The sequence below is a fragment of the Heptranchias perlo genome, chromosome 36, assembly GCF_035084215.1.
Source record: "Heptranchias perlo isolate sHepPer1 chromosome 36, sHepPer1.hap1, whole genome shotgun sequence".
Lineage (NCBI taxonomy): Eukaryota > Metazoa > Chordata > Chondrichthyes > Hexanchiformes > Hexanchidae > Heptranchias > Heptranchias perlo.
The window spans coordinates 15,906,478-15,919,227 of NC_090360.1; the positions used below are offsets into that span (position 1 = coordinate 15,906,478).

The following is a 12,750-nucleotide window of genomic DNA, read 5'->3' on the forward strand; positions in this document are numbered from 1 at the left end:
TCACCGATGCTCAGTTTGGGTTCCGCCAGGACCACTCGGCTCCAGACCTCATTACAGCATTGGTCCAAACATGGACAAAAGAGCTGAATTCCAGAGGTGAGGTGAGAGTGACTGCCCTTGACATCAAGGCAGCATTTGACCGAGTGTGGCACCAAGGAGCCCTAGTAAAATTGAAGTCATTGGGAATCAGGGGGAAAACTCTCCAGTGGCTGGAGTCATACCTAGCACAAAGGAAGATGGTAGTGGTTGTTGGAGGCCAATCATCTCAGCCCCAGGACATTGCTGCAGGAGTTCCTCAGGGCAGTGTCCTAGGCCCAACCATCTTCAGCTGCTTCATCAATGACCTTCCCTCCATCATAAGGTCAGAAATGGGGATGTTCGCTGATGACTGCACAGTGTTCAGTTCCATTCGCAACCCCTCAAATAATGAAGCAGTCCGAGCCCGCATGCAGCAAGACCTGGACAACATCCAGGCTTGGGCTGATAAGTGGCAAGTAACATTCGCGCCAGATAAGTGCCAGGCAATGACCATCTCCAACAAGAGAGAGTCTAACCACCTCCCCCTGACATTCAACGGCATTACCATCACCGAATCCCCCACCATCAACATCCTGGGGGTCACCATTGACCAGAAACTTAACTGGACCAGCCATATAAATACTGTGGCTACGAGAGCAGGTCAGAGGCTGGGTATTCTGCGGCGAGTGACTCACCTCCTGACTCCCCAAAGCCTTTCCACCATCTACAAGGCACAAGTCAGGAGTGTGATGGAATACTCTCCACTTGCTTGGATGAGTGCAGCTCCAACAACACTCAAGAAGCTCGACACCATCCAAGATAAAACAGCCCGCTTGATTGGCACCCCATCCACCACCCTAAACATTCACTCCCTTCACCACCGGCGCACTGTGGCTGCAGTGTGTACCATCCACAGGATGCACTGCAGCAACTCGCCAAGGCTTCTTCGACAGCACCTCCCAAACCCGCGACCTCTACCACCTAGAAGGACAAGAGCAGCAGGCACATGGGAACAACACCACCTGCACGTTCCCCTCCAAGTCACACACCATCCCGACTTGCAAATATATCGCCGTTCCTTCATTGTCGCTGGGTCAAAATCCTGGAATTCCCTTCCTAACAGCACTGTGGGAGAACCGTCACCACACGGACTGCAGCGGTTCAAGAAGGCGGCTCACCACCACCTTCTCAAGGGCAATTAGGGATGGGCAATAAATGCTGGCCTCGCCAGCGACGCCCACATCCCGTGAACGAATAAAAATTTTTTTTTAAAATGTGCCTGCAAAGGTCAGGAAATCATGGGGCGGGTGGTGCAGGGGTCACACAAAATGGGCTTGATATTAACCTTTGGCCAACTGATCAGCGGAGTGGATCAGAGCCCGACCGTTTGGTGGGCTGTGGTCGGAGCCATTTTGGCGCAAGTACCCTCCCCCGCCCCGCTGGACATCAATCCAGTATTCAGAGCCGACACTCTGGTCTCTGCTTGATGGGGCAGTCTGGAGTGGGTCCAGAACCCAACCCTTCTGGCTCAGGGCTGGGAATACTACCACTGAGCCAGTGGTCATTGAATCTAGACGCAAGTATCTTATTGGATGTCAGCCCAGTATTTAGAGTCCATATTCTAAACTACACTAGCCGGGGCTGTCTGGAATGGGACTCGAACCCTTCACCTTCCAACTCAGAAGCGGGAATGCTACCAAAAGCCAAAGGCTCACTCCTCAACTACCATACATCTAAGAATCTAATTTTTCTCAGAAAAATCCATGTAGATTTAACCAGATACATTGCATATTTACTTTGCTTATCTTTACATTCTGTAAGATGTGAGCAAATATAGTGCAGTGTGTTTGTGGGAGGATGATGTGTACTTGTGAGCAAAGTAATTGGAAACTGATTAGAATTAAGTTGAACAGATTTTTACATGGGCTCAGTTAAAGTTTTGCAAGGTTGATTTCTGATATCGAACAATTTACATTTTCAGTGGCAGCACTGTGAGAATTTATCAAACATAATTGTCGCAGTATTAAAACCATGCGAGCAAGCCAAGTGTGCCTTTGCAAATTGGCGACTGAAGAATGAAAGTAAGGAGATCTGAGACAATAATGCTTATTATAGTAATTAAGCTTTTAAAAATGATTAAAAGGTATTTCAGCAGGATATCCCAGTAAAGCTTGAAAGCTTGTTTACAATGGGTTCCTGCCCTAAGGCAGTCAGCAGACACTACACAGTGCAGGAGACAACGCAGATACATATAATTATAAGTGGTTGGATGAAGTCTGGTAAAATGCAGTACTCTATTTTAAATAGTACCAAAGCAGTTGTAACTAAACAAGCTGTATAAACAGAGCACAGCAACAGTACATAACAATTAGAATGACTAACAAGTTAAAAGAAATAAAACCACCGGTGAAGTCAGCTTGCCTTTCTAGGACACACGTTGCTCTCCTTTTTCAACTGAATTATTTATCCTTTGAATACTTAAGGTGCTGAGGCTGTTTGACAGGCAGCGGCAGGACTCCGGTATCTTACGGAAGTGGTCATTTTTCATGCACGAGCCATAACAGCGAGTGTTGGCAGACTATTCAACCATGGAGAACGCCACTAAAAACATGAACTTATACAGCGCTCCTCACATCAAAGAATGACTTGGAGTACTTCGATTAGGACATCGAGCAAGAAAAGAAGCAAATTTAGGGAAGGAGACTGAAAGTGTGGTCAAGGAGGTAGGTTTTTAGGAGGCTTTTGAAAGCTGGTAGGAAGATAGCAAGACAAAATGGTTTTGGGAGAGAGTTCCATAGAGCAGGAGCATCTTGCATTGGGGGCATCAAACAGGCGTAAAGTCCCTTATTTGCATATGCAAAGGACATAACTCCTGTTTCAGGATCGGGCACTGAATGACTATTTTTTTTCTGTGCCAGTATGGCTTAATAGGCCAGATAGCGTCCGATAAACAGGCGCTATGTGGCTAAATTTATAGGCCTATCTTTGCTTATTGGAGATTTAGCTTGTATTGCTGGGTTGCTGGAGAACCCATCCATTTGTCAGAGTGTCTGGCACAATTGCTAGATGTTAGATGGGTAAGCTGAGAGCGGCAGTATGAAACCAGGTCATGCGATGTAGCTCACACTGATGGAAAGTGTTTGAGTGGAATCACACTGATGTATTTATAGTGCTCTAGAAGCTATTGCTAATGTTTAAAAGACTTTACCCAAATATGATACTTTTAAACTCCGCCAAAAATCAACTTATTGCAAAAATCACGTGGACATGCATCTTGGGTCACCATCTTTTATTTGTTGTCATGGGTAACAGCTGAGCCTGCCACCACTCTTCTTCCCAGGCTCAGAAGTTTTAAAACAAAATTGCAATCCATGCCTTGGAAATCCTTTGTTCATTTAAAAGGAACTATATTACTTAATGTGGCATTGTTGGCAGTCCAGTCACTAATATTGGCAGCTTCTCATTCCATTCCAATGTAATGCTGAATAAAACACATATTTAAAGAAATGATTATTTGGGAAAAAAATAGTACGCAAGTGCAGAGCAGAAGTCCTGCGACTCTGTCACAATGACTGGCATTTGAATTTTAGCTGGTCTCTGAAGACTCCTGCTGTGCATTTCCACCCAGGTGCAGTCTGACCCGTTTCCAAGGCAACGCAAGGTTCAGTAACAGATGCAATAGGCTCTACGTGGTGTCTCTCAATGTACATCAACCAAACAAGGAGCGAAAGGAGGTGGCATCAGCAGGATTCAGTTATTGATTTCCTAACCCATTAAAAAATTATTCAATATTACCCTGAAGGAGGCTAAAAGTATATTAAAATTATCTTTTTAAAAAATACAGTGCAGTTCTTTTAGGCTTCAGAAAAATGTCATAATTCCTTTAAAAATGAGTCATTGCACTAAAAATGTAGATGTCTTCCCTTTAGCTAATTATTTGTTAATTTTATTACAGGTATTTAAATGAAATGGAGTGCATTGTGTTTTTAATTAGGGTTTTATTGTACATTTCAGCTACAGAAAAGGAGCAGGATTCTCACAGAAAAAGGGGGCGCCAATAAATCAGGGCTATCTGAACCATTCACCAAGGCACTATACCCAACCAATGAGTGAGGTAAGTGAACTAAATACACAAATACTGTCTGGAGATAGCTGGTAGTTTCAAATGGATGTAGCCTGCCTGCGTTAATGAAACTGCTTATAATTAGAAGCTAACCAGATCAAGTTTGTTTGGCCAGTACTTTGGGTTGATGAAATGATGATATATACCCAAGTTTCATACTGTGGATATAGAAATGCTCTCAATGTCTGTGATTGCTGCAATCATTAAAGGGGCAACAAGGGGCAATGGGGTAGATTTTAACCTTGGATGGACTTTGACCAGCCGGAGGGAGAAGGGTTCATGCCATCCACCCAAAGTACCCAGGGAGAGGCCAGAGCCATTTTGAGGCCATGCCTCATTTCCATAATCCAGCTAATTTGACACTTATTTCATGAGTCGTTAAAAACTTCACATGTGGAACATTATCAAATGTTCCAAAAATCCAAGTAAGTTCTCTTTACCAAATAGCTGCCATTCACTTGTTTACTTATCTCCTCAAAGGATTCCTGTGGATTCATGAAACGTAACTCTTATGTCTAAAGCTATCCTGGGTTTTGTACTCTTTAAATAAAGATATTTGGAGAAATACCAAATTAGGTAGAAAGGTAGAGTGTTTGCCATTAGTTGAATATAGTCATAGTCCATTAGTCATCACTATAAAAGTCTCCAAGTAAAACAAAACCACCCTCTTCTCCAAATGCCTGAGGAGTATTTCCAGGTTATTGTTCCATTACCAGCTATGTTGTACTTACACATTCTCAGAAATACTGATCAATATTTGTACAAGTAGATTATACTGGCTTTACAACAGTTGCCCACTTTGTTTTCAAGGTTTTCCAACTATTACTTTGTGATTGCAACCTAGTTATAATAATATTTATAAAAAGTATAATACATATATAAAAAGCCTGCTTTGCTGAGATAGCTGATCTTAGCAAGGACAACAGTAGGGAACAGAGGCAGATTGACTCTCCCGAAAAGGCACAGGATTCTCATGTGAAAAGAGGGCGCCCATAGTACAAAGCTATGGAAGTATTCATGGGGGAACTCCTGATTTCTCATAAGGCCAGCTGGGGAGAGAAAAAGTGGGCAGAGATCCCAGTCCTGATCATCATCCATTGACCTGTGCTGGAAAACAGAAATTATTTCCACAAGCAAAAGCCTTAAGGAGGCAGTAAAAAAAAAGCTAAATGTTCTATCTAGTCAAAAAGAATAAATATGACTCAGTTGTGCAATCGTGCAAGTGTCGGGTCCCGATCTGGAAAACTGGGTTTAAAACATGTTCGGGTGGTCAATTGGACCCCATAATCTGACTGAGTGATCTTATGGAAACTGCCTATAAATTTCCCTTTTAACCAGAGGTCCTCCTCATTTCTTCATTGCAAATCTCATCCTACCTGTGACAGGTGAAGTTCAACGTTGATTTGATGAATTATCACAACTACAGCTAAAGATGACTGTTCAACATTTTTAACCTTTGTACACTGATAGACCTCCTGTAGGAGGAAAGGAAACCCAGTCTGAGACCAGTAGTTATAGAGTGCAAAGTGCAGCTGGCAAGATCGGAGTTATGCAGCATGCTGCCCCTGCTTGTGACTTGTGCCTTTGCTGTCAGGGATGGAGTTCTGCACATGCATCCATTGAGCTCTGCTTCCTTGAAAGCTTTATTTTTATATATTGTGGGTTCAACAAATCACCTGAGCACTTTCTAAACCCAGTTTCACACTGGGCTTGAGCTATACTCCACCTAGTACAAAGCCCCAATAGTGTGAAGCAGCCTCCTGCTGGAGTCTCACATTGTTTGCTTGGGTGTCCGATCAGGACTTACATAGAGTTACATCGAGTCTACAGCGCAAGAACAGGCCATTCGGCCCAATTGGTCTATGCCGGCGTTTATGCTCCACACTTGACACCCGTGATACACTGCTCTATTGATGAGTGCACAACCAAAATTCCTCCACATTTCCTAAAAGTGGCCATAAAGCTGCAGACTTAGCTGGCCACTGAATGAAGCTAAGTAATATCAGAAAATGCTGGAAGTACACAGGTCAGTCAACAACCATAAAGTAGGTTGGAGGACCTTCTCGTGGATCTACTCCTGGACCTGGCAAAGTTGGCTATATAAAGGTCCAGGATGAGCACGGCCCATGGGGAGGGTCGCTCTGGCTGTCTGCCTCTCTTCCCCCAGTCTTGTCCATGCCCAGGTGGCCCTGGACAGGGAGCATGGGGTGTCCACCGGTAAGCTTGAGGCTTTCTCCAAGCAGTGGGCTTTGCAGGGATTAGAGCGGTTGGCAGACACAGACAATAATAATCGGCCATAATTTGCTGTAGCAGGGCATCTAATGGCGTCTGCCATTATTTACACTTGTCCTTGCATGTTTAGGTTTTCAATTTTTTTCATGGCAAGTTGCTGAAAGTGTGAGTTGATAACATCTCAGCGAGGGAAGCAAGGCACTTGGGACCTGAGTGAACAAGGCAAGCAACTGTGTATCTCCTTAATCAATAAGATTTAATGGTGTGAAATTAACAGCGTAAGGACTGAGAAGGAAGTGTAAATTAGAGTGGGTGAATTCAATTTCAAATCAGGTACAGAAAGAGAAATAAAGAGAGGGAAAGAAGGATTGGATTAAAAGAGAGAGAAAAAAGAGACAGGAAGGAAACATTTTTTAAAAGTTGAAACATTTAAAATGTTACATTTTTAAAATCTCCAACAACAATTAAAACCTGAAGGAACGAGACTCCACACTTGTAATAGTTCATTTTCAGTGCCAGAGAGGTTGACTGGCAGTAATTAACACTTATCATGTCGTTAAAATGGTACTTAGACTGAAATGGACAAGACTCAACTTTCTGTGGCGAGTTTAGTTCGTATCTACCGCGCAAATATAGCAACTTCACGCCATTCGATGCATTTCAATGGTGAGCCAGACAGCACGGTGTCGTTTTCGTGAAGCTAATGGTGGAGCGGGTGCATCTCGGACAGCAACTTTTGGATATTCGTGTTTAACCGCACATCTTCCCCTTGCCTGAAGTTGCTGTACCATTTGTGCATAAATAATGCCGAGGGCCATTAGCCTCTCTGTTATTTTGCCTGCAAATTCTGGCTTATTATGATTTACCTTTTGTTTTGTTCTAACTAGACTTATGTCTAAATTATTCTATTAGTTGTGCCTCCTGAACTTAAAGGGACCACTTGCAGAATTGCAACGGGATCTTGATAAATTGGGCCAGTGGGCCGATGAATGGCAGATGGAGTTTAATTTAGATAAATGTGAGGTGATGCATTTTGGTAGATCGAATCGGGCCAGGACCTACTCCGTTAAATGGTAGGGCGTTGGGGAGAGTTATAGAACAAAGAGATCTAGGAGTACAGGTTCATAGCTCCTTGAAAGTGGAGTCACAGGTGGATAGGGTGGTGAAGAAGGCATTCAGCATGCTTGGTTTCATTGGTCAGAACATTGAATACAGGAGTTGGGATGTCTTGTTGAAGTTGTACAAGACATTAGTAAGGCCAACTTGGAATACTGTGTACAGTTCTGGTCACCCTATTATAGAAAGGATATTATTAAACTAGAAAGAGTGCAGAAAAGATTTACTAGGATGCTACCGGGACTTGATGGTTTGACTTATAGGGAGAGGTTGGATAGACTGAGACTTTTTTCCCTGGAGAGTAGGATGTTTAGGGGTGATCTTATAGAAGTCTATAAAATAATGAGGGGCATAGATAAGGTAGATAGTCAAAATCTTTTCCCAAAGGTAGGGGAGTCTATAACGAGGGGGCATAGATTTAAGGTGAGAGGGGAGAGATACAAAAGGGTCCAGAGGGGCAATTTTTTCACTCAAAGGGTGGTGAGTGTCTGGAACGAGCTGCCAGAGGCAGTAGTAGAGGCGGGTACAATTTTGTCTTTTAAAAAGCATTTGGACAGTTACATGGTTAAGATGGGTATAGAGGGATATGGGCCAAGTGCAGGCAATTGGGACTAGCTTAGTGATATAAACTGGGCGACATGGACATGTTGGGCCGAAGGGCCTGTTTCCATGTTGTAAACTTCTATGATTCTATGATTCTAATTGGTTTTTTTTCTGTTAATGACACTGGGGCAACCCAGCCTTATTCTTATTGGTGAAACAAAAATAGGCATAGTTAAAGAGAAAACACTAGCATTTCGGGTGAGTAGCCTGAACTGTAACTATGGTGGCCTGGTCTCAGCTGAATATTTAAAGGCCTGGATACACTGGGTGTGTTTCAATGTGTTTTGTCAGCATTTTTTCTGGAAATATTGCACTACAGTGTTGGTTTTCATTGGGGAGGGAAGAAGCAATCAGTTTCAAAACTGGAAAAATAATTAAATGCGTAAAAATGGAGTAAAAAGCACGCGTAGAGTGTGTAATATTTACCTGTGACTCTGCATCAGTTGGTATTTCCCAAAGAAAAAGTGAGACGGCGTCAGAGTCTTATCTGTCATTCTTTTAGCGACTCCGCCTGTTTTGTTTGTGACCTGCCCTTAAATCCATCTGCTTGGGAACTTTAAACAAGCCTCCTTGAACTCCGCAAAGTCCCAAAAGCCAAGCTCCGCCCGCGCTCTCCCGTTATTGGTGCTCTGGCAGAACTTAGCGTCCCATCTCCTAGGTTTCTGCCCTTCCCATGTTTTGGGGCAGCGGCGGTGCCAATCAAAAGCTGCCAAAGGTCTCGATGGGGGCCGCACAGATCGGGGGAATGGAATCGCGCGAAGTTCTGGAAAGAGGATCACATTAAATAGCCGTGGTAGAAAGTTAAAAGGTTAGTCAGTTAGAAGAGGAGGGCGGGGAATAATAAAGAAGAGAAATATGCTGGGGGATCTGGCTGGATTTATACACAGGCTGTGGTAGGATTGGACTCTACCGGGTGGTCAAGATGAAACACTCCTGGTGGAATTTCACCTGCCAACCAGTACTTGGTTACTGTGTACTGACTGATCGGTCAGTCGTGACTGGCGCCTTGCTGGGACTCTAACCACGGTAATAAAAACGCGGAATTTGGACTTTTCGCCAGGGAAACAGCGCTGCTGAAAACTCAAGTAAGACTTTCGTTTCCCTCCTCCTCCTCCTTCCTTTCAATAATTATATTTTTCTTGTGCAGTTTTTGCTTGATGGCGTGAAGTGGCATTTAATAGGCAGTGGGCATTGGCTGTATGTAACAAGTCGTGATAAGATCTGAACCGTACAATAACTGAGGTACAGAAAGGGGCTGGGGCAAGATTCGGTAAGGTGACTTGTTTAAGGGTCGTACGTATGTAGGTGAGAGAATCGAAATGGGCTTGATAAATCCAATATTGATCTATATCAGTCTCCCACTTAACTTTTAATAGTGTCCTCCCAAGCTCGAATTGTGCAGCCATTCACAGGATCAAGCTGACAGAATGGCAATACACAAAGGAACTGAATCAATTAAATTGTGTTTGCTTTGCCTAAAGTTGCAGAAGTTTTACTGGCTCCTGGGGTAAAGAGAAAGTTCACTTTGATACACACGTGAAGTTGGCAGCGATACATCAAGGATGTGTGTGTGTGTGTGTGTGTTTGCCTTGTGATTTCCCACAACACTTGCATTCCCCTCAATGTTCATTCCTTGGACAGAATAAGGGTTTAGAGTGGCGGTGAAATAGTATCACGCTGGGGGATGAGGTCTACACAAAGGCTGCTGTGTTGTGTTCTAAAGCTGGAATGCTTCTTGAACAGGATTAAGACTCCCACTGGAAACCTAACTCAGTAGTGCGTTTTGATGCATGAATCAGCTGCGAACTTCTGTTCTACAATTACTTTCCAATTTTCAAATCACTCAATGCAGATTCTAAGAAAAAAAAATCTGCATATGTTGACAGTGTGCTGTGGAATCCTGTCCTATAGACAACAGGCCGGCGTCAATGTAAACGCATAGCCCCAGACTGCAATCAGTGCAGTAAGTGCGAATATTGGTACAGAAAAAAACACCTCACAACATAGTCACAGGTTTGCTTCAAGTTGCTTCCGGTCCTTGGGGTTTTGAAACTTAGTTGGGGAGATAAATATATATATATATAAAGGAAAAAATGCTAATATTGGAAATCTGAAATAAAAGCAGAAAATGCTGCAAATACACAAAATGCTGGTCAGCATCTGATAAGAGGTAAAATAAGTTAATATTTAAGGTAAAGGCCCTTCATCAGAATTGTAAAAGGAAGACAAGCTAAAGGGCTAACCTAAACAAAGAGGGAGAAGGAACAACAGGGTAAAGATGGGGAGTTAAATTTTCTTCCATAAGAGGTAGGAGCAGGAGCTTGACCTTTTTTACGTTTGAGGCTAGGTGTGTGTTTAAAGTGTTATTCAATGTCCTGGACCATTTCTTAAAGGATGTTCTTAAAGGACTTTATCACATTTCAACTGGCAGTTTTCAAATATGGACCAGCTCATTAAATACTCCATTGCCTTGGCCAATATGAGCACCTCATGATGCTTGATTTTCCACATGTATTCCACGCAATCGAGTGAAAAGCAGTTTTTGGTCTTCCCATTGATTTTTTTTGTATATTGAGGGACTGTAGGAGATATAATTCAATGAGACATCTGTGTCATCTTCATACACCACCTGATGTGGACTTGGCGAACCCCCCCCTTCTTCTCCACGGAAGGCATTGATTTGTGTTGGGGTGTGATTCCACAGCACTGGTTACCTCCAGTACCTTGCCCACTTGACCTTTCTTCACGTATGAGCTAAGAGTGTGTGGCACCAAACTATTCAACCATTGGATACGTTACAGCTGAGTCTGATCCTGTTGCCGGCCAAAATCTAGGTAAACACACGCACACACACTTTCTAGTAGGGGTCACTGTGATTAGGAGCAGGAGCCGAAGGTAATTTTCCCTTCTCTAGCCAGGGCACTGAAGCCAACTACAGCATCCGTACTCCATGGCCTTGCCACTCCCTATCTTTGTAACCTCCTCCAGCCCTACAAACATCCAAGATTTCTGCGCTCCTGCAATTCTTGCCTCTTGCGCATCCCTGATTTTAATCACTCCACCATTGGCGGCCATGCCTTCACCCTGCCTAGGCCCTAAGCTTTGCAATTCCCTCCCTAAACCTCTCTGCCTCTCTACCTCTCTCTCCTCCTTCAAGATGCTCCTTAAAATCTACCTCTTTCTCCTTATATGGCTTGGTATCAAATTTTGTTTGAAAATCACTCCTGTGAAGCACCTTGGGACGTTTTACTACATTAAAGGTGCTATATAAATGCAAGTTGTTGTTGTTGTTGTTGCTAACCTAGTTGAGATCAGCTAACTCACCAGAGACTAAGGATTAGGCTGGGGTCCTTCTCAACTGTATGAGGCAGCATCACATTTGGTGCCCCATTTACTCGCTGACCCACTAGAAAGGGTGGCTCTTTTTCTCGAAGTCATGAAAACTTTTTTAAAAAGCATCCATTTACGGTCTTTGGATGCATGTGTTTCGATATTAGAAGATTGAGGGGTGATCTTATTGAGTTGTTTAAAATGTTAAGAGGACTCAATAGGGTAGATACTGAGAAATTATTTTCTCTGGTGGTGGAATCAAGAACAAAGGGACATAATCTTAAAATTAGAGCTCGGCCATTTAGGAGGGAAATCAGGAAGCACTTTTACATACAAAGTGTAGTTGAAATCTGGAATTCTCTCCCCCAAAAGGCTGTAGATGCTGGGGGACGATTGGAGCTTACAAGACTGAGAGCGATAGATTTTTGTTGGGTAAGGGTATCAAGGAATATGGAGCTAAGGTGGGTAAATGGAGTTGAGGTACAGATCAACCATAATCTAATTGAATAGCGGAGTGGACTTGAGGGGCTGAATGGACTACTCTTTTTCCCATTTTCCTATGACATATTGGGTCTAATGCCGTGCTGTACTGCACTCTTCCACATGTTCAGTTCGCCTCATGGCACATGCCGGGAGCTCATATCAAGAAATTGCGCTTCTCCACCCAGTGATTTTTCTGACCATTAAAATGCATGCAAGGACAATGATGGCTGGGATTACAGAATTGCCTGATCTGCACTCCCAACAACCAGCAGGAGTGTGGAAGTGGATATCCCTGGCCACAGTATTTCTCTTTAAACAAGACCTGTATGCAAGCTGATGCACCGAACAGGAAATGTGATCTCTATATTATTTTGCCCTTTCATTGCTATGAAAACACAAGCTGTTTCTCTTTTGTGACTTTTCTTTTAGTGCCTTAATGTGCCATCATGAATTGTATCCATTTTGTTCTGTTGTAAACACAATCATCCACTAATTTTCCAGGGTTGTATCATGAAAGCCAGGGATAAATTTATAGCGAATGCCATCCCATTTCACTGGCACACATTATACTTTCATTTATCAAATGAGGTATATAATTATGAGCTATGTAATGTAGATCCTTTTCAAAAATCTGTTTTTATTTTCTCTACCTCATTAGTTTCCTCAGGCTAAGCCCCTGAGCCCAGGCATTAGGAGAAGCCGTGAGTGGAACGGGAGTCCATTCGGCCCATTGATCTTTGCTCATTCCGACCCTGTGGGGAAACACCTCACCTCTGCTCAGTGCTACGTCTTTATGACACAGATAAGATTAGGTGCTCTCTTTGTGATTTAGGTGCATATCCATA

The 12,750-nt window shown here is 43.2% G+C and overlaps 1 protein-coding gene across 5 annotated transcripts in view; it reads left to right on the forward strand.

Moving 5' to 3' along the window:
* The first annotated feature begins 8,634 nt into the window (after positions 1–8,634).
* Positions 8,635–12,750, forward strand: part of ptpn20 (protein tyrosine phosphatase non-receptor type 20) — a 283,839-nt gene continuing 279,723 nt past the window's right edge. For all 5 annotated transcript variants that reach the window (XM_067972632.1, XM_067972634.1, XM_067972633.1 and 2 more), the window contains exon 1: positions 8,635–9,177. The gene's annotated coding sequence lies outside the window, so the exon portion shown is untranslated. The remainder of the gene's footprint in view (positions 9,178–12,750) is intronic.